Source organism: Nelumbo nucifera, chromosome 4, assembly GCF_055504915.1.
Source record: "Nelumbo nucifera cultivar China Antique chromosome 4, China Antique-T2T, whole genome shotgun sequence".
Taxonomy (NCBI): domain Eukaryota; kingdom Viridiplantae; phylum Streptophyta; class Magnoliopsida; order Proteales; family Nelumbonaceae; genus Nelumbo; species Nelumbo nucifera.
This window is the reverse complement of record NC_142652.1, coordinates 61,231,238-61,253,280: the sequence shown is the minus strand read 5'-3', so window position 1 is coordinate 61,253,280 and position 22,043 is coordinate 61,231,238.

Sequence of the window (22,043 nt, the reverse complement as noted above, 5' to 3'; positions counted from 1 at the left end):
AATTAATATACTTATATTATATGTACGGTTTTAAAATGTTTGCAAATGGTTTTAATTCCCGGGATCCATGTGAGAGGAGAGTGCGGCACTGTTCCTTGCAGCCGAGGGAGAGGTCCTCTCTTGTCGGGCAGTGCTTGATCATTAAGAGCTGAGAGGTTAAGTGTAAGACCATTTAGGATAATATCTGATGGGCTAATCTTGCACCTGCCCACAGTCCCTGGGTTTTTATAAGATGGCTTGGCCCAGGGACCACTTAATGTAAGTGTTGGGCCCATAGGGTCCATATGATGGACTCAAGGGGTTCATTGAGCTTTTCAGTGAATTCGGCTGGGCCTTGTATTAAAGGCTGGGCCGGACCCATGTGGCTGGTGTGTAGATCAATGCTTGGGTCCCACGCCATACAAAGAAGCCCAACTGGGCAGCAGATTGGAAACTAATTAAACACTGAACACTTAATGGGCCCAAAATCCCATTTCGAGGTGGGCTAATATGATCACCCATCCATGGGGCGAATTTGAGATTGAAGTTAGTAAAAGGATTGGGCCTTTAGCCTTATCCACTCTTAGAGACCAAATTCAAGTTAGATTTGAATCTGGTAACCTCCTGATAAGATCAGGAGTAAGCTGACTCTTTCTGCACAAAGGATTAAGATTATCCCCTATCCAAATACTGATTTGGATTGGGATAACTCCTGATTTAGGAGGTTTCTTAATCAAGAAGAAAGGAGGAGAAAAACAAGAGAATTCGAACCAAGGAAAATCGCAAGAAAGGTTCCTGCAAATAGAGATCAGATTTCATACTCTCCAGAAAAGGAGAAAAAGCAGTTCAGCTTTTTCGGTTTTGGTTCTCTCCTCCTGCCGCCGCCATCTGCCATTGCAAGATTGGATCTTTGCAGAAAAGAAAGTCAAGAAATCTGTTCTTGACATCAGTCTTGCAAGAAAGACTGAAAAGGTTACAGTGTTTAGTTCTTCAAGAGGATTCTTGTGAAGAATCCAGTGTGTAGGACGCACCCTGCTGGTTCTGTTCCATCCACAGCTGTGTCATCTTCAGTAGGAACAGATCTTGGAGCATTCTTTGGGCGTGAACACCAACTTTGGGAGATACTACTTCTCCGGATCAGGTATATTCCTCCCATTTACCTTTTGGTACAGATATGGTTTGATTATGGTTCAAGTAGGATCCTTGAATAATATATTCTAAATTTAGGGAATATGATTCCCAGTTGGGAGAAGGTAGGAAATTTTTTAAATTCGCCCACCCATTCTGCAACCTTTATGGCGTCCATTGGATGGATCCTACCATTCTTTCAATATAATCCTAGCAAGTGCACTAGTTACAAGTAGTATAAAGATATCGTTCTCACGAGGATTTAACAAAATAAGTATTGGAACTATAACTTCCCTCAATTATTTGGACAACCAAATTTTGGATCTAACAATAAAAAGTACTGAAAATTAAAGATAGAAAAAGAAACGAGATAAAAACAAAGGCAATCAATGACTGAATTTGCAATGATTTAACTAAAAGTGACAGGACTATTGGTCCACCTAACCTTTCCAATGAATATCAATTTATTAAATTAACCAAGATAATTTATTATTTTCATAAGCTGAAGTTTTTTCTAATTTATTTAATATTTCCTTCTAGGATATATCAAACCTACTTCTATCAAGTAATCCTTCGATCCCTCGATTAGAGTTCTTGAGATAGAAAGTGCGTTAAGTTCTATGAAAAACCTGTATCATCAGATGAATCATGTATATATATTTCTATATACCATTCAATTCACACTATGAGTTATTTAGTCTATATGAATTCCCCTTCCGGTTCATTCACATAAACCAAATCAACTAAGAGGTGGCCAAGCTCCTAATTGCATTACGCATAATAACTCATAGACAATATGAAAATAAAAACAACTTGGTTGAATTAAATAAAAATTAATCCATGGTCGTGGTTAGGCTTTCCATAGCTCCAGCTATAAATAAACTAGTTCATGATAAAGAAGATTAAACAAGCAAGGTATAAGAAAGAACTCATGATGTTGCCCTTGAAGTTGAGATCGATGAGCTTGTCTTCTCCTTGCTGCCGCCTTTTTCTCCTCTTAGGTTGTTGATTGCTTCCTTGAAAGCTGAAGCTCTCTTGGAGGACTTTTGATTGATCCCTAGATTGATTGATGCCTGGTGCTAGTCCCCCCCCCCCCCCCCCCCCCCCCTTCCTCCCTTTATATAGCTTTAGGAGGAGTGGCTGTTTCCAACTCCCTTTTGGAGTTTTTTCTCAAAAATAGAAAGTCCTAATTCCTAATGATTAGTTTAGATCTAATTCTATCCTATCATTTATCTGGTAAAGTTAATCTTCTTTATCTTTCTAGAATTACATCAAAAAATTAAATATGATAGGACTCTTTGCAGTTTGCTTATTCTTGTATTCCTATTGGGCTTCTTCAACGAAATGGGCTGCTGCAAGGCTTCTCTGTGAACTAGGCTTCTGCTGCAAATTGGGTTTCTGCTGCGAACTAGGCTTCTCTACGAATTTGCTCAGACGTCGGGCTCAATTTTGACTTTGATACAGTTTGAATCTTGTTAGACAGTTTTTGTATGCCCTTAGCTTCAATCAGAATGATGTACTTTATGAGTTTATTGTAAATGAATAAAAGTGCATATTTGATTCATGTTCCCTTGGTATATTTCTGTGTAATACCCTTAAACTGGACACTTAATGAGACTCGTGTTAGTTTAGAATGTTCACAGCCAGTGGGTCGGTCTGGGGAGACCTATTCTGACAAGGCTGACACTATGGTGCCACCAAGTCGGTTGGGGTGGCCTGTCTCAGTTGCTAGGGTGAGACCCTGAGCACATACAGTGTAGGATTAATTGAATCTTTGAACTGGACCAGATTTTCAGTATTGCCCTAGACCTTGGAGATTGATGGGCAAAACTGAAAAGTTACACCCGACCCCTAGACTCGATTATGATACTGCACTAGGTATCGGATTGCGCTGTCTTTGATATACCAATCAGTGAGATCCTTAGCGGGGGTTAAAACCTGGGTATGTTGGGACTATCTGAGAATTCATCTGAGTGGGTGATCATAGTGACAGGATCAGCCCCTTTGTTGGACAAAGGTAATGATCGGGGATGCACTCTCACTGATGGAAACCAAGACTGCCGGCAGCCGATTTCAATCGTTGAGATTTGTTTTGCAAAATATATTTTATATGAGATATAAAAGTATATATACTATGGTTTCTAAAATGTTTGCAAGAAGGTTTTAGTTCCTGGGATCCATATAAGTAGAGAGTGCAACACTGTTCCTTGCAGCCGAGGGAGAGGTCATCTCTTGTCGGGCAGTGTATGATCATTATGGGCTGAGAGGTTAAGTGTAAGACCATTGAGGATAATACCTGATGGGCTAATCTTGCATCTGCCCACAGTCCCTGGGTGTTACAAGGTGGTTCGACCCAGGGACCACTTAGGGTAAGTGTTGGGCCCATAGAGCCCATTCGATGGGTTTCAAGGGGTGCACTGTCCATAACAGTGTATTCGGCCAGGCCTTGTAACAAAGGCTGGGCCGAACCCATGTGGCTGATGTGTAGATCAATGCTTAGGTCCCACGCCATACAAGGAAGCCCAACTGGGCAGCAGTTCGGAAGGTTAAGTGAGCACATAAGCTTAGTGGGCTTAAAGCCCATTTCGAACTAGGCTATGTATTTAGTTAATTAAAGGGGCGAATTCTGAGATAGAATTAGCAGATAGGATAGGGTCTTGATCCTATCCACTCAGAGAGTCCAGATTTGAATGTCATTCAGATCTAGAAACCTCCTAATGAGATTAGGAGAAAGCTAATCTAATCTGCAGGTAAGATAAGAGTTTATCCCTATCACCTAAAAGGGGTCTTATCCAAATATGATTTGGATAAGTAGCTCCTAATTGGATTAGGAGCTAATCTTTTTAGGTTAACAAAAGGAGGGGGTGGCAGCCTTGAGAGGACACACATCATCAGATTTTCTTTAGTGCTGAAATCAAGAAGAGAGAATTCTGCACCCTGCGAATACTCTCTTGCCGCCTCCCTGTTCTTGCTGCCCTGTTTGCCAGTTCGATCTCCAGTTGTGGGAGAAGTCAAGATTGGATCTTGACATCAGTTCTTTGAGAAAGGATTGAAAGAAAGTTGTGCTCACATACCATTCTATTGATTCTTGCGAAGGACAAAGTTCTTGGGGAAGAACACTACTGATTCTGCTCCATCCTGCACTGCGCCATTTTCAGTGGGAGCAGTCTTTGGATCCTTCCTTGGGCGTGCACACCTCAATTGGGAGATACTACTTCTTCGTATCAGGTATAATTCTCTCCTACTCCTTTTGGTTCAGATTTGGTTCAGTTTAAGGTTCAAGAATGATCCTTGAAAATATGATTTTCTAAATTGGGAATGTGATTCCCAGTTGAAGGGAGAGAAAAATTTTTGAAATTCGCCCCTTATTCCGCAATCTTTGGGCGTCCATGGGATGGATCTCTCATCCCTTCAAATCTATCAAAACTCAAAACATGAAAGTTGTAGTGTTTTTCCTTATCTTTTCAATGCATCTTGAATCATCTCAATCGGAGTCCAGATGGGAGAGTTATGCCCAGATTACTACATGGCGCCGAAACTGTGCAAAATTACCCGATTAGCCTTGTTTTTCTCCTTCTGAATCGAAATACAAGCATAACGAGTCCAATTAAGTACTAATTAAGTATAAAAGAGTGAATATTTAGGGATAAAAATATGATAATTTTTATTCTTACCAGTTATTACTAAGGTTTGTGGTGACCTTGAGCTCATCACAAGCCCATGTAGGCTTTGAGGTCATCGCAAGTTTGTGTGGGCTTTGGGTTCATCGCATGTTTGTGTCGAGTTATGAACTTGTTGTAGGTGTCTTTGTAGCATTGCTTTAGCACATTCTGTGTTATTATGGTTGTGGTGAACATGTACCTACAATTAGCCCCCCTACTTATTGGTAAATGCGAGTTTATCAATAAGCATTTGCCTCATTGGTTTATTTTAGAGGTCTATGGAAGGGTAGGGTTTTGTTTCGGGTTGGGGAATTATTGCGCTTGTTTGTCTCATTATTTCGACAACGGAGGATTAGTGTAAAGAACCATTGTACGCTCGCTTGGTTGGGCCGAGTGATTTTTCCTGTTCCTGGCTAAGGTGCACGATGGATTGTATATATGTATTTATTTATGTTTTTTTTTTTAATTTGGGTAGCTTATTATCCCCTTGCTTATTAATAAGTGTGAGCTTTTCAATAAGCATTTATGTCTTTGATATATCGTGGTGTCATTTGGGTGGCATGTGGGGGTAATTACTTTGAATTCATCTCGCGTATTGTTGTTGATTTTATCTCTGAGATTTGCCCTTGATTGTTTGGTCATCGGGGTCGATTTGTTTTGGTATACTCATCCCCCATGTCTTTTGATGGAGTGCTTTTTATCAAGAAGCATTTCAGTATTTTGGTCATTTGGCGAAGTTCTCAACCCCCTATTTTTCGATGGGAAGTGCTTTGTTAAAAGACTATTGCTAGTTTGTGGTTTGATTTCTAGCCCCCTTGTTTCTCGATAGTAAGTGCTTTATCAAAGACAGTTTTGGTTATGGTTTGATTTTCATCCCCCTTGTCTTTGGCAGAGCATCTTCTATCGGGAAATACTTTAGGCTTTTCGATTGTTTGGGCAAAGTTTTCAGCTCCCTTGTGTGTTACTTGTCATGTCCATTTCGCGGTGCTTTGCTTTCTGGAGGGTTTTGTTGGGGAGTGGCATGTCTCTTCATCTTTTGTTGCTATGTGATGGTAGTGTGGTTGACCGTTATATGTGTGGCATAATCTTCATCATGTCTCGTGTATAATTGTTGATTTGCATTTATGTGCGATGAGTCGTGTGTGGTTCGGGATGTAGAAAGGTAAAGTCCATCATAAGGTTGGCCAAACCTGTTAGATGGTTGGGCAAAATTTTCAAAATTTCTTTCAGCCTTTAAGGAATCGAATTTCTTAGTTTCAAAAGAAACTGCATTTTTCTAGGATCGATCTTGCACCGAAATCGGATCAAATTTGAAACCAAAAGGTAGATGCATACTTGATACGGATTCCACAGATATAACTCCCAAAGCGGTAGTTCACGCCCAAATCAAATCCCAAAACCAGCGTCCACTGAAGATGGCATAGCTTGGAATGAAGCTAGTTCTAGGGATGTTCATTAGAATGAAGGAATGAGAGATCCATCCTATGGACGCCCAAAATATTGCGGAATAAGGGGCGAATTTCAAAAATTTTTCTCTCCCTTCAACTGGGAATCGTATTCCCCATTTAGAAAATCATATTTTCAAGGATCAATTCTGAACCATAAGCTGAACCAGATCTGAACCAAAAAGGAGTGGGAAGGATTATACCTGATACGGAGAAGTAATTGAAAGAATGGTAGGATCCATCCAATGGACGCCATAAAGGTTGCGGAATGGGTGGGCGAATTTCAAAAATTTCCTACCTTCTCCCAACTGGGAATCATATTCCCTAAATTTAGAATATATTATTCAAGGATCCTACTTGAACCATAATCAAACCAGATCTGTACCAAAAGGTAAATGGGAGGAATATACCTGATCCGGAGAAGCAGCATCTCCCAAAGTTGGTGTTCACGCCCAAAGAATGCTCCAAGATCTGTTCCTGCTGAAGATGACACAGCTGTGGATGGAACAGAACCAGCAGGGTGCGTCCTACACACTGGATTCTTCACAAGAATCCTCTGGAAGAACTAAACACTGTAACCTTTTCAGTCTTTCTTGCAAGACTGATGTCAAGAACAGATTTTTTGACTTTCTTTTCTGCAAAGATCCAATCTTGCAATGGCAGATGGCGGCGGCAGGAGGAGAGAACCAAAACCGAAAAAGCTGAACTGCTTTTTCTCCTTTTCTGGAGAGTATGAAATCTGATCTCTATTCGCAGGAACCTTTCTTGCGATTTTCCTTGGTTCGAATTCTCTAGTTTTTCTCCTCCTTTCTTCTTGATTAAGAAACCGCCTAAATCAGGAGTTATCCCAATCCAAATCAGTATTTGGATAGGGGATAACCTTAATCCTTTGTGCAGATAGAGTTAGCTTACTCCTGATCTTATCAGGAGGTTACCAGATTCAAATCTAACTTGAATTTGGTCTCTAAGAGTGGATAAGGCTAAAGGCCCAATCCTTTTACTAACTTCAATCTCAAATTCGCCCCATGGATGGGTGATCATATCAGCCCACCTCGAAATGGGCTTTTGGCCCATTAAGTGTTCAGTGTCTAATCACATTCCAATCTGCTACCCAGTTGGGCTTCTTTGTATGGCGTTGGACCCAAGCAGTGATCTACACACCAGCCACATGGGTTCGGCCCAGCCGAATTCACTGAAAAGCTCAATGAACCCCTTGAGTCCATCATATGGACCCTATGGGCCCAACACTTACATTAAGTGGTCCATGGGCCAAGCCATCTTACAAAAACCCAGGGACTGTGGGCAGGTGCAAGATTAGCCCATCAGGTATTATCCTAAATGGTCTTACACTTAACCTCTCAGCCCTTAATGATCAAGCACTACCCGACAAGAAAGGACCTCTCCCTCGGTTGCAAGGAACAGTGGCGCACTCTCCTCTCACATGGATCCCGGGAATTAAAACCATTTGCAAACATTTTGAAACCGTACATATAATATAAGTATATTAATTTTGCAAAACAAAATTCCAACGATAGAAATCAACTGCCGGCAGTTTGGTTTCCATCAGAGAGAGTGCATTCCCGATCATTACCCTTTGTCTGACAAAGTGGCTGATTCTGTCACTATGACCACCCACTCAGATGAATTCTCAAACTGCCCCAACATACCCAGGTTTTGATCCCCGCTAAGGATCTCACTGATTGGCATATCAAAGGTACCCTGATCCAGCACCTAGTGAAGTGTCATAATCGAGTCTAGGGGTCAGGTGTAACTTTCCAGTTTTGCCCATCTATCTGCAAGGTCCAGGGCAAGACTGGAAATCTGGTCCGGTTCAAGGATTCAAGTAATCCCATACTGCATGTGCTTCGGGTCTTACCCTGATGGCTGAGACAGGCCATCCCAACACTTGGTGGTACACCAGCATCAGCCTTGGCAGGATAAATCTCCCCAGACTTATCCAACGGCTGTGAACATTTAAAACTAACATGAATCTCTATAAATGTCCAGTTTTAGGGTTTTACACAGAATTAAACCAAACAACATGAATCAAACATGCACTTTATTTATTTCCACTAAATAACAAATGTACATCAAATCAGATTGAAGCTAAGGGCATACATAAACTATCTAACAGCTCCCACTTGCACTTAGGTCCAATCTGGTACAAGCCGGAGTCCCATACTTTCCACGTGTTTCTCAAACACCTTCTGTGTCAGTGGCTTAGTCAATGGGTCTGCCACATAATCCGCTGATGCTACCTTTTGAATTAGGACGTACCCTCTACCAACGATCTCCCGTAGTACATGGTACTTTCTCTCGATGTAACTAACAAGTTAGTTTCTATGACGCAAGTTTCGATGTTACCTTTCTTAGATTCCAGGTAGGCAGGACAATTCTTCTTCCAGTGGCCGGTCTGCTTGCAGAAGTGACAGACATCAGATGTCTTGTTCTTCTTCTGCTTCTTAGGTTTGGTAGCTTTCTTCTGAGGCATCTTTGCCTTTCTCTTTTTCTTGCCCGATTTGTTTGCTTCAGCAAGCATAACCACAGGCTCATCCTTATTTAGTAAATCCTCGGCTCTCTGCAACATATTGCTGAGTTCCTGGACGCTGACATTCAGCTTATTCATATTGTAGTTCATTGTGAACGCATTGAAGGAAGAGGGCCAAGAATTTAGGATGGCATCCACTTGCGTGCCAAGATCTAGCCCGGATCCAAGAGCTTCAAGTTCATTAATGTATCCCATCATCCGGAGACAATGGTCATGAACTTTCTGCCCTTTGGTCATCTGCGCGGTCATGAACAATTTCAGGACCTTCTGTCGAGTAGAACGGTTCTGCTCTTCATACATTGTTCTTAGACTGTCCAATATGTCCTTCGCTAGTTCGATCTGATCGAACTGCCTCTGTATTGAGTTGTCTAATGAGGCAATGACAAAGCAGCGGGCTAGGGAGTTCTTATCCTCCCAATCTTGGTAGTCCCTCCTACGGGCCTCAGAAGCCCTATCACCCGGACGTTCCGGGGCAGGATTTTTCACCACCTTGTCTAACTTTTCGGAAGTTAGGACCAGCATAAGATTTCTGTACCAGTCGGCATAGTTTGGGCCCTTAAGCTTGTTATCGTCTAGAAGCTTTGCAAATTGACCGTTTGCCATTTTCTGATAAAATGGCAAAATCATTAGTCCACAACCTTAGTTTGATTCATGTTACCTACATAGATATGGCTTTTAATCTATGTTCCATTCCCATTTGTTCATCTCTGAGATTTCCCTCCTTTCTCAGCGACGGAGATGACGAAATGTCTCTGGAAATGTGGGAAATCACATGGGGTGCGTGAAGCCAACTGTTTCAGCTGCATAACCCCACCACCTTTCTGTGACGGATCATATCCACTCATCAAATGAGTTTCCCTTTGGCCTCTGTCAGACAAGGTTTAGAGCTGTTTTCAGGTAAACCTTTCTGTCCAGTGAGTGCACACCCATCATATTCAGGTTACGCCAAGGTACCGTGAGAGAGTTCCCATTTTCTGGTGAAGCCTCTCCCACATCGGTCTATGACGCCCCTATCATCTTATGAAACACTCTAACAGATCCAACAGCAAATGGATAGCCCAATTTTATGGTGCGTTTCCTCATTACTAAAGGACCTATCATTGTGCTAATGACGGAAGGCCTTTAGAGAGTCCATCATATGGATCTCCCTATCACATGCATTCATAGTTGCCGGAGGGAACAAAATTACGCCCTAGTTTTAATTTAGGTCAAACCAGAGTGGCTCCCACTGACTTTCATAAAGTCAGATTTCTGGTGGGCCTTAATCGGCTAGGGGTTCCATACGCATCCCTTTTCAGGGTTGTGGATCCCACCAAGCAAGGAGAGGTCATCCAATGACCTTGGGGGACACCATGGCAATGATGTGCATTCAGCCATGGTGTGCGCAAGAGCCACTAACGAGTCTTCATAGGCCAAGCACTTATGGCCCATGGTCGCAGCACATGAAACATCCAAACATCACATGTAAAGGGGGAATTGATCCAATCAATTAACTGCTGTAAAGCCCATCGAATAGCCCATTTAAAATCTAAGCCCATCCAAACATCACATGATGCTACCTTTTGAATTAGGACGTACCCTCTACCAACGATCTCCCGTAGTACATGGTACTTTCTCTCGACGTGCTTTGACTTCGAGTGAGCCCGAGGCTCTTTAGCCTGGGCGATCGCTCCATTGTTGTCACACAACAACGGGATGGGTGATGTGCTGGATGGAACCGCTCCCAATTCGTGTATGAACTTTATCCACATGGCTTCCTTGGCAGCTTCACTTGCGGCAATGTACTCGGCCTCGGTTGTGGAGTCTGCAGTGGACCCCTGTTTGCTGCTTTTCCAGCAAACAGCACACGATCCTATCGTGAAAACATACCCAGATGTAGACTTTCTGTCATCCGGATCCGACTGGAAATCGGCATCAGTATACCCTAGAACTTGCAGTGAACTACCATCAAAACTCTTTTGTCCTTCGAAGGTATTTGAGTATGTTCTTCACAGTAGTCCAATGCTCCTGCCCTGGGTTTGCCTGGAATCTGCTTACCACACTTACCGCCTGAGCTATGTCCGGGCGAGTGCACAGCATGGCATACATGATGCTCCCTACGGCTGAGGCATAGGGAACGTCTCTCATGCTCTCAATCTCCTCAGAAGTCTTGGGAGACATCTTCTTGGAGAGAGTGACTCCGTGCCTGAAAGGAACGTTTCCTTTCTTGGAGTTTTCCATGCTGTATCTTTTGACAATTTTGTCAATATAAGCAGCCTGGGATAATCCAATTATCCGCTTCGATCTATCTCTATAGAGTCGAAGATCCAGTATGTACGAAGCTTCTCCAAGATCTTTCATGGAGAACTGCTGTGATAGCCATACCTTGACCGAAGTCAACATTCCTACATCATTCCCAATGAGTAGGATATCGTCCACGTACAAGACCAAAAAGGTGATCTTATCCCCACTGGATTTCCTGTAAACACAGGGCTCATCCGGATTCTGCTCAAAGTCAAACGTTTTGACTGCAAAATCAAAATGGATGTTCCAACTCCTAGAAGCCTGTTTAAGTCCATATATGTATCTATTAAGTTTACATACCATGTGTTCCTGACCAGCAGCAATGAAGCCTTGCGGCTGCTGCATGTAGATATCTTCACCAGACTCCATTGGCCTCCATTGAGTCCATCTCTGCTCTCATGCCCTCCACCCACTTCTGGGAATCTATGTCCAATGTAGCTTCCGCGTAAGTCACGGGATCCTCCTCAGTAGTCAAGGTTTCCACCAGGTAACTATCCTGATCATAACCATAACGGACTGGTGGTCTGGATGCCCGAGTGGATCTTCTAAATTGGTCACTACCTGGAACTTGTGGGACATCTCCCACTGCTCCTGAGTTCTCCTCATCAAGAACAACTTCTTGACGATGGGTGTCCAGGATATAGTCGGTTTCCAAGAATTGTGCATTTCGACTGCAGAATACTTTCTGCTCACTTGGGTCATAGAAAAGGTAACCTATAGAGCCTTTTGGGTAGCCTACAAATAGGCAACGGCTGGTCTTATATTCCAACTTGTCTGCACTCGTTCTTTTAATGTGTGCTGGAGAACCCCAAATCTTCAAGTGTCTGACACTTGGTTTCTTTCCGGTCCAAAGTTCATATGGAGTATTCGGAACCGATTTGGTTGGAACCCGATTCAGCACGTAAATCGCAGTCTCTTATGCGTAACCCCGAAAGGATGTGGGTAACTCTAAGTGTATGAGAAGCGACCGGACCATATCTAGTAAGGTCCTATTCCTCCTCTCTGAAACACCGTTAAGTTGTGGTGTAGCAGGAGGAGCTAATTGTGATACTATCCCATTGTCCTTTAATTTGTCCCTGAATTCGTCAGAGAGATATTCGCCACCTCGATCTGATCGAAGGGCTTTAATTTCTCTCCCTAACTGTTTCTCGACCTCTTGTCTAAACTCTTTGAACTTTTCAAAGGATTCAGACTTGTGTCTCATTAGGTACACGTAACCATATCGTGAAAAATCATCTGTGAAGGTGATGAAATACACGTGTTGATTTCGTGTCCTAACACTCAGGGGACCACATACATCAGTATGTATTAGGTCAAGTGTGCCTGTACATCTTTCAGGCTTACCGTTAAATGGCCGTTTCGTCATCTTGCCTTGTAAGCAAGGCTCACAGGTGGGAAGATCTTCTACAGCTAGAAAATCCAAAGGACCATCCTTTACCAACCTTGTGATTCGGTCAACACCGATGTGGCCAAGTCGGTAATGCCACAGACACGTGGGATTAACTATATCACGGGCTCTCTTCTTGGGGATTTCAGCCGACGTAGTTTCGGTTATGTTTGTTTCTAGAGAAGGATGTAGAACATAGAGACCGTTCTCCAGTTCCCCGTATGCGATGTATCTGTTGTTTCTTTTAATAGTAATCGTATTACTAAAGAAGACAGAATAACCATCTGCACACAGTTTTGAGACAGAAATCAAATTTCTTCTTAAATTTTGTACATAAAGACAATCTTTCAGTACAATTATTCCTTCTCTAAAATATAATTCCACGGTTCCTATGGCCGCGGCTACAACAGTTGTAGTAGTCCCCAAGTAGAGTGTGACTTCTCCTTCACTCAGCCTTCTGCTTACCATGAACCCCTGCAGTGAGTTACACGCATGAGTTGATGCCCCGGAGTCAATACACTAGGACGTAGAAGCTACCAACAAATTGGTTTCTATAACACAAGTTTCGAAGTTACCTTTCTTGGATTCCAGGTAGGCAGGACAATTCCTTTTCCAGTGGCCGGTCTTCTTGCAGAAGTGACAGGCATTCGATGCTTTGTCTTTCTTCTGCTTCTTGCTTTTAGTGGCTTTCTTCTGAGACTTCTTTGCCTTCCTTTTTCTCTTGCCTGTCTTGCCACCTTCAACAATCATGGCTACAGGCTCATCCTTTTTAATCAGTTCTTCAGCTCTTTGCAACATATTGCTGAGCTCTTGTAAGCTGACATTCAGCTTGTTCATGTTATAGTTCATGATGAACGGATTAAAGGAAGGAGGCAAAGAGTTAAGGATAGCATCCATCTGGGTTGCAAGGTCCAGCCCGGATCCAAGAGCCTCTAGTTCATTGATGTATCCCATCATCCGAAGACAATGGTCGTGAACTTGTTGACCCTTGGACATTTGTGTGCTCATGAACTGTTTCAAGACCTTTTGTCGAGTAGAGCGATTATGCTCTTCATACATTGTCCTGAGACTGTCCAATATGTCTTTGGCAAGTTCGATCTGATCGAACTGCCTCTGTATCGGATTGTCCAAGGAGGCAATGATGTAACACCGGGCAAGGGAGTTTGTCTCCTCCCATTCTTGATAGTCTCTCCTTCGGGCCTCAGAAGCCCTATCTCCCGGACGTTCCAGGGCAGGATTCTTTGCCACTGTCAAGGTTTTCAGAAGCAAGGACCAGCATAAGGTTTCTATACCAGTCAGCATAGTTTGGGCCCTTCAACTTGTTGTCATCAAGTAGCTTTGCAAAGGATTCGTTTGCCATTTTCTGATAAAAGAGCAAACATCAGTCCATGACCTAATTTGATTCATGTTCATTTCATAGATATGGATTTAAATCTACGATCCATTTCCATTTATTCGTCTCTGAGATTTCCCTCCTTTCTCAGTGACGGAGACCATGGGTTGTCTCTGGAAATGTGGGAAATCACATAGGGTGCATGAAGCCAACTGTTTCAGCTGCATAACCCCACCACCTTTCTGTGAAGGATCATATCCACTCGTCATATGAGTTTTCCCTTTGGCCTCTGTCAGACAAGGTTCAGAGCCATTTTTAGGTAAACTTTTCTGTCTAGTGAGTGCTTACCCATCATATTCGTGAACGCCAAGGTACCGTGAGAGAGTTCCCATTTTCTGGTGAAGCCCCTCCCACATCGGTCTATGACGCCCCTATCATCTTATGAAACACTTAGACAAGCCCAACAGCAAATGGATAGCCCATTTTCTGGTGCGTTTCCTCATTACTGAAGGACCCATCCTCGTGCTAATGATGGAAGACCTTTAGAGAGTTCATCATATGAATCTCCCTATCACATGCACTCATATTATCTGGAGGGAATAGATAATTACGCCCTAGTTCTATCTTTAGGTCAAACCAAAGTGGCTTCCACTGACTTTCATAAAGCCAGATTTTGGTGGGCCTAAATTGGCTAGGGTTCCGCACGAGACCTCATGATGAGGTGTGGGGCCCACCACTGAGGGAGGTCATCCAATGACCAAAAGGGACACCATGGCAATGATGTGCATTCAGCCATGGTGTGCGAAAGAGCCACTGTCGATTGAGCATGAGCCAAGTACTTATGACCCATGTACGTAGCACATCACACATCGATACATCACATGCAGGGATAAATTGATCCATGAAGCCAACTGTTTCAGCTGCATAACCCCACCACCTTTCTGTGAAGGATCATATCCACTCATCATATGAGTTTTCCCTTTGGCCTCTGTCAGACAAGGTTCAGAGCCGTTTTCAGGTAAACCTTTCTGTCCAATGAGTGCTTACCCATCATATTCGTGAACACCAAGGTACCATGAGAGAGTTCCCATTTTCTGGTGAAGCCCCTCCCACATCGGTCTATGACGCCCCTATCATCTTATAAAACACTTAGACAAGCCCAACAGCAAATGGATAGCCCATTTTCTGGTGCGTTTCCTCATTACTGAAGGACCCATCCTCGTGCTAATGATGGAAGGCCTTTAGAGAGTTCATCATATGAATCTCCTTATCACATGCACTCATATTATCTGGAGGGAATAGATAATTACGCCCTAGTTCTATCTTTAGGTCAAACCAAAGTGGCTCCCACTGACTTTCATAAAGCCAGATTTTGGTGGGCCTAAATCGGCTAGGGTTCCGCACGAGACCTCAGGATGAGGTGTGGGGCCCACCACTGAGGGAGGTCATCCAATGACCAAAAGGGACACCATGGCAATGATGTGCATTCAGCCATGGTGTGTGAAAGAGCCACTGTCGATTGAGCATGGGCCAAGTACTTATGACCCATGTACGTAACACATCACACATCGATACATCACATGCAGGGATAAATTGATCCAATCAATTAATTATCTGTAAAGCCCATTTGAAGCCCATTTTAAATATTAACCATTAATATTATTTAGGTATATGGGCCGAATGGTTTCAACCCATATAGCTTTTAAGGGTTAGGTGGGCTTTTAGCAGTTTTAACTGTTTAAAACAGGGCCTTTACAGGTTGGGCCGAATTAACCATTTAATTAAATATCAATCCTTAGGCCCATTAGTGGGAAATTAGGGCTGACTTTCAGCCTTGATTAAACCCGAGATTCGGTCCAAACAGTTTGAACCAATCTTGGTTCGAATGGGTCTAGGGTTTGATCTTTAATTAAATCTTTAATTCAAGAAAATAATATGAAATTAATTACTGATAAAAGAAAAACAACAATCAGTAAATCAGGGCTGTTCGCACAATCCATCCTGCAAAACAGAGGTTAGTTCACAGAATGCAGTTTCACAAACTGCAAATCGCAGATGGCAATTCTCCCATCTGCGAAATCTTCTTCTCTACGAAATCTCCCTTTCTGCGCCGCCATCTTCGATCCATAATTAAAATAAATAGAAATCCTATTTCTATTAATAATTACATCAGATCGAATACCTATACATTGAGTCTAGAAAATAAAAAAAAATTATTTACAGACCAAATGTAATAAATAAATCAAGAAACTGCAAATCTTGCAGGTTCCCTGCGCAAACTAAGATTTCGATCTCCTCTTGTACGAACAGCCCATAAATCAAGAAAATCATAAAGAACAATTCTAAATAATAATCAGATTTATATAAAATTAATTTCAGATTATTCGCCCATTAATTTTGGGAACAAAATTTCCCAAAACCCATATCTGCGCAAATCGGGTAGAACACCTTCTGCCCATTTGTGCAGGTTCAGATCTGAAACTAGATGGTTCAAGATTTGAACCATGGCTCTGATACCACTAAAGGGATGAGAGATCCATCCTATGGATGCCCAAAATATTATGGAATAAGGGGCGAATTTCAAAAATTTTTCTCTCCCTTCAACTGGGAATCGTATTCCCCATTTAGAAAATCATATTTTCAAGGATCAATTCTGAACCATAAACTGAACCAGATCTGAACCAAAAAGGAGTGGGAAGGATTATACCTGATACGGAGAAGTAATATCTCCCAACGAAGGTGTTCACACCCAAGGAAGGATCCAAAGACTGCTCCCACTGAAGATGGCGCAGTGCAGGTGGAGCAGAATCAGCAGTGTTCTTCTCCAAGAACTCTGTCATTCGCAAGAATCAGCAAGATGGTACGTGAGCACAGCTTCCTTTCAATCCTTTCTCAAAGGACTGATGTCAAGATCCAATCTTGACTTCTCCCACAAGTGGAGATCGAACTGGCAAACAAGGCGGCAAGAATAGGGAGGCGGCAAGAGAGTATTTGCAGGGAGCAGAATTCTCTCTTCTTGATTTCAGCACTAAAGAAAACCTGATGATCTGTGTGTGTTTTAGGCTGCCGCCCCCTTCTTCTTTTATAATCTTAAAGGGATCAGCTCCTAATCAGATTAGGAGTTGCTAATCCAAATCACATTTGGGTTAGAAGTCCCTTTAAGTGATAAGGGATAATCCTTATCTTATCTGGAGATCAGATCAGCCATCTCCTAATCTGATTAGGAGGTTTCCAGATCTAAATCTTATTTAGATCTTGGACTTTCTAAGTGGATAGGGTCTAAGCCCAATCCTATTAGCTGATCCACTTCAGATTTCGCCCCTTTATTAACTAAATAAATAGCCCAGTTCGAAATGAGCTTTAGGCCCATTAAGCTTATGTACTCACTTAACCCTCTTAACTGCTGCCCAGTTGGGCTTTCTTATATGGCGTGGGACCCAAGCATTGATCTACACATCAGCCACATGGGTTCGGCCCAGCCTTTGTTACAAGGCCTGGCCGAATACACTGTTAAAGACAGTGCACCCCCTGAAACCCATCAAATGGGCTCTACGGGCCCAACACTTACCCTAAGAGGTCCCTGGGCCAAGCCACCTTGTAACACCCAGGGACTGTGGGCAGATGCAAGATTAACCCATCAGGTATTATCCTCAATGGTCTTACACTTAACCTCTCAGCCCATAATGATCATACACTGCCCGACAAGAGAGGACCTCTCCCTCGGCTACAAGGAACAGTGTTGCACTCTCCACTCATATGGATCCCGGGAATTAAAACCTTCTTGCAAACATTTTAGAAACCATATATATACTTTTATTTCTTATATAAAATATATTTTGCAAAACAAATCTCAACGGTTGAAATCGGCTGCCGGTAGTCTTGGTTTCCATCAGTGAGAGTGCATCCCCGATCATTACCTTTGTCCGACAAAGGGGTTGATCTTGTCACTATGATCACCCACTCAGATGAATTCTCGGACTGTCCCAACATACCCAGGTTTTGACCCCCGCTAAGGATCTCACTGATTGGTACATCAAAGATAGCCCAATCCGACACCTAGTGCAGTATCATAATCGAGTCTAGGGGTCGGGTGTAACTTTCCAGTTTTGCCCATCAATCTCCAAGGTCCCGGGCAATACTGGAAATCTGGTCCAGTTCAAAGATTCAATTAATCCTACACTGTATGTGCCTAGGGTCTCACCCTGGCAGCTGAGACAGGCCACCCCAACCGACTTGGTGGCACTACAGTGTCAGCCTTGTCAGGATATGTCTCCCCAGACCGACCCACTGGCTGTGAACATTCTAAACTTACTCGAGTCTCATTAAGTGTCCAGTTTAAGGGTATTACACAGAAACATACCAAGGGGACATGAATCAAATATGTATCTTTATGCATTTACAATAAACTCATAAAATACATCATTCTGATTGAAGCTAAGGGCATACAAAACTGTCAAACATAGAAGACCCAACCCGACCAAACCGACCTACTCGGTCCGGCCCAACCTAAGTCGGTTGGGTTTTCTTCAGCAGGTTACAAAAAAGCATAAACCAATGGTTTGGTTCGGGTTCCTAGTTAGTAGTTACAAACTAGCTGTAACTTAGTTTCTAGTTATTAGTTATTACTTAACTAGATTGTCTCTATCCTAGTTACAACATAACTTAGTTTCTACTCTTCTCTTTAGGAATGACATTAATAGCAAGCATTGCAAGACAAGGAATCCCTAGTCCTACTCCCTACACCTTTCCTCCTTTAGGTGATAGCTTCTTGCATTTTTTGGAAAGGTTTAAAGAATGGATCCTACTCTCTAAGGTCCTTTACACCAAATAGGCAATTACAATTAGGTGTCCTTTTTTACTCAAATTAGAAGCCTTCTTGAAATTTCCAAATTTCAGTCTTCTTTCTCTAATACAATTTGACTCTCTTTTCTTGGTAACTTACTAACTTGGTCCGTGCTTAGCCCCTCAACTCAAGCACTCTTCTTTCTCTAATACAATTTGACTCTCAAGAATCAAAATTTTGAAAATTCAAGTTCATTGTTCAACTTCAAGACATCACTTGAACTTGGCTCTCCCATCTTCTCATTCTCTCAACTCAAGCTAATGTCTCAACTCTCAACTTCTAAAGACTCAAGCAACAAGCATCAAATTTAGTCATTCAAAGGTTAGTATTTTTTATTTAATATTTTTAAAAATTAATGCATGTTACAAGTGGATATATTTTATTTGTGTTTTGTTTAAGTTTAAGCTTTGAAAAAAATCTGGTTATTTATGATATATTTGCACAAAAAACTTTCAGTTTTGTATGAAAAACCTAATCTATTTAAATATATATTTTGATTTTAATTTAAATATATATTTTATATTTAAAACTGTTAAATAAAGATATTTCAGTTTTGCATAAAAACCGAAATATCTGAAAAAATATATATCTAAAAAATATATCAGATATATATTTCCAGAAAATATATATTCCAATATATTTGTATAGATATATCTTTATTCCAATATATATATTTCTAAAATATATATTTCAGTTTTAAATATATTTGTAGAAAATATATTTTGAAATGTTATATATAATATGTGTATTTTTGAAATATATATAATATGTATATTTCTGAAATATATATACATATATATATATATATTTAAGTTTTATATATATATATATATATATATATATATATTGGTTTTAAATATATTTTGAAATATTATATATAATACGTATATATTCCAGAAAACTGAAATATAGTAATATATATCTGAAATATATAATAAGGCTGAGATATATATATATATATATATATATATATATATATATATATATATATATATATTTCCATAAATATATATCTGATATATTTCGGAATATATATTTTTGAAATATAGTAATAGATATTTATAGTAAGTTCATAATTTGCACAAAAACTATATATTTTTCTATATTTCAGTTTTAAATATATTCCAGAAAATATACTCTGAAATTTTATATATAATATGTATATTTCTGAAATAAAGCTAATATATATATATATATATATATATATATAATAAAACTGAAATATATCAGATATATATAATATATCTGAAATATATTATATAATATATATATATATATATATATATATATATATATTCTGAAACATATTTTTATTATTTTATATATTTAGTTTTATTGATGTTAGATAAAAAAATAACATATATAGTTTTTTGATTATAACCAATTAGTTGCTTTTTTCTTAATTTGTTACATTAGGGATGTTTATCTTGCGAAACTCAATAATCATTATAAATTTATAATGGTATTTTGTTTTCAGATGGATCATAAAAGAAGTGAAAATGTGCATGGAGTTGATGAAGTTGAAGATCCAGTAGTGATGGGCTCAAAGCAACAAGATTTTAAGGCTGCAAATCCGGTAAAAAATCCCCCTGCTCCTCATAAAATTATTAGGACACAGCCCACTAAGCAAAACAAAAGGCAAGGTTCTAGATTAAAATCAGAAATTTGGGATCATTTCACTAAAATGGAGGATAAGGATGAACCTAGGGCTGCATGTAACTATTGTGGCAAAGACTATGCATGTGACACAAAAAATCATGGCACTAGTAACATGTGGAGTCATTTGCAACAACAACGCATGAAATATCCCTATAGGGTTGATAAAAGACAAAAGACATTGTCTTTTGAGCCTAAAAATGAAGGAGGAAAAGATGGCCTCACTACTGGTAAGCTAAAAGCAGTGACCTTTAGTGTTGGAAGCTAGAAAGGAGTTTGCTAAAATGGTTATAATTGATGAATTGCCTTTTAGGATTGTGGAGGGGGAAGGATTTAAGAACTACTCTTGAGCTTTGTAACCTAAGTTTACAATCCCATCCCATATCATAGTTTTCTAGAGGTTGCATGAAATGTTTTCTTGAGGAGAAGATGAAACTGCAAAAAGTGATGAAAAATCAACGTATATGTCCTACCACTGATACTTGGTCATCAATCCAAAATTTAAATTATATGTGCTTGATTGCACATTGAATTGATAGTGAATGGAATTTAAACAAAAAAATTTTAAACTTTTGTCAAGTTCCTAATCACAAGGGAGAAACAATTGGTAAGACTATTGAGGATTGCTTGCTAGAGTGGGGCATTGATGGAATTTTTACAATTATTGTTGATAATACAAGTTCTAATGATGGTGCAATTAGATATTTAAAATGAATAACTAGGGATTGGAAATGCACCATCTTAAAACATGAATTCATGCATTTAAGATGTTCTGCTCATATTGTGAATTTGATAGTGAAAGAAGGATTGGAAGACTTACATAAGTCTATTCTCAAAGATATGTGAGATTATCTCCATATAGGCTTCAAACTTTCAAAAGGTGTGTTGGGAAGTAGAAAATAGAAAATAAGAATCTTGTATGCCTTGATGTTGCTGAAGGGATGGGAGATCCATCATATGGATGGCCGAACCCTGTAGGAAGGTTGGGCAAATTTTCAAAAATTTCTTTACTCCCATCCGGGAATCCTATTCCTAATTTAGAAAACTGCACTTTCAAGGTTCGTTCTTGTAACCAAATTGGACCAAATCTGAAACCAAAACTAGGAAGGGATATACCTGATACGGAATCCACACAAGAATGCTCCTCCCAATGTAGGTGCTCATGCCCAAAGAGTGTACCAAATCCTTCCTCCACCGAAGATGACACAACTTGGGATGAGGCAGGATCAGTAGGTAGTTCTTCACCAAGAACTAGTGATTCTTCAGCAAAAATTGAATGAGGTAGTGAGCACAAATTTTAAATTGTTTCTTTTGGCAAGAAACAATATCAAGATCGAATCTTGATTAAATCCAAGAACTGGAGATCAAAAAGGGTAGGATGGCAAGAGCAGGAAGAAAAAGAGCTAAAGGCAAGATCAGTCCAACTAATTTGTCTTCTCTCTGTATTGAGTGAGTGTGCATTCAAGGTTTGCCCTGTTCTCTTATTTATAGCCTTAAAGAGACAATTTCCTAATCTCATTAGGAGTTTCCTGATCCAAATCTTTTATTTGGATCTGGACTCTTTAAGTGATAAATCTTATCTACTAGTAAAGATCAGTCTTCCTAATCAAATTAGGAGTTCATAGGATCCAAATCTTTATTTGGATCTGGACTCCTTAAGTGGATAAGAATAATCCCATATCTTATCTGCTGATCCAAATCCCAGATCTGCCCCTATTTAATTAATCTAATTAACCCAGTTCGAAATGGGCTTTTAGGCCCATTAAGCTTTCAGGCTCA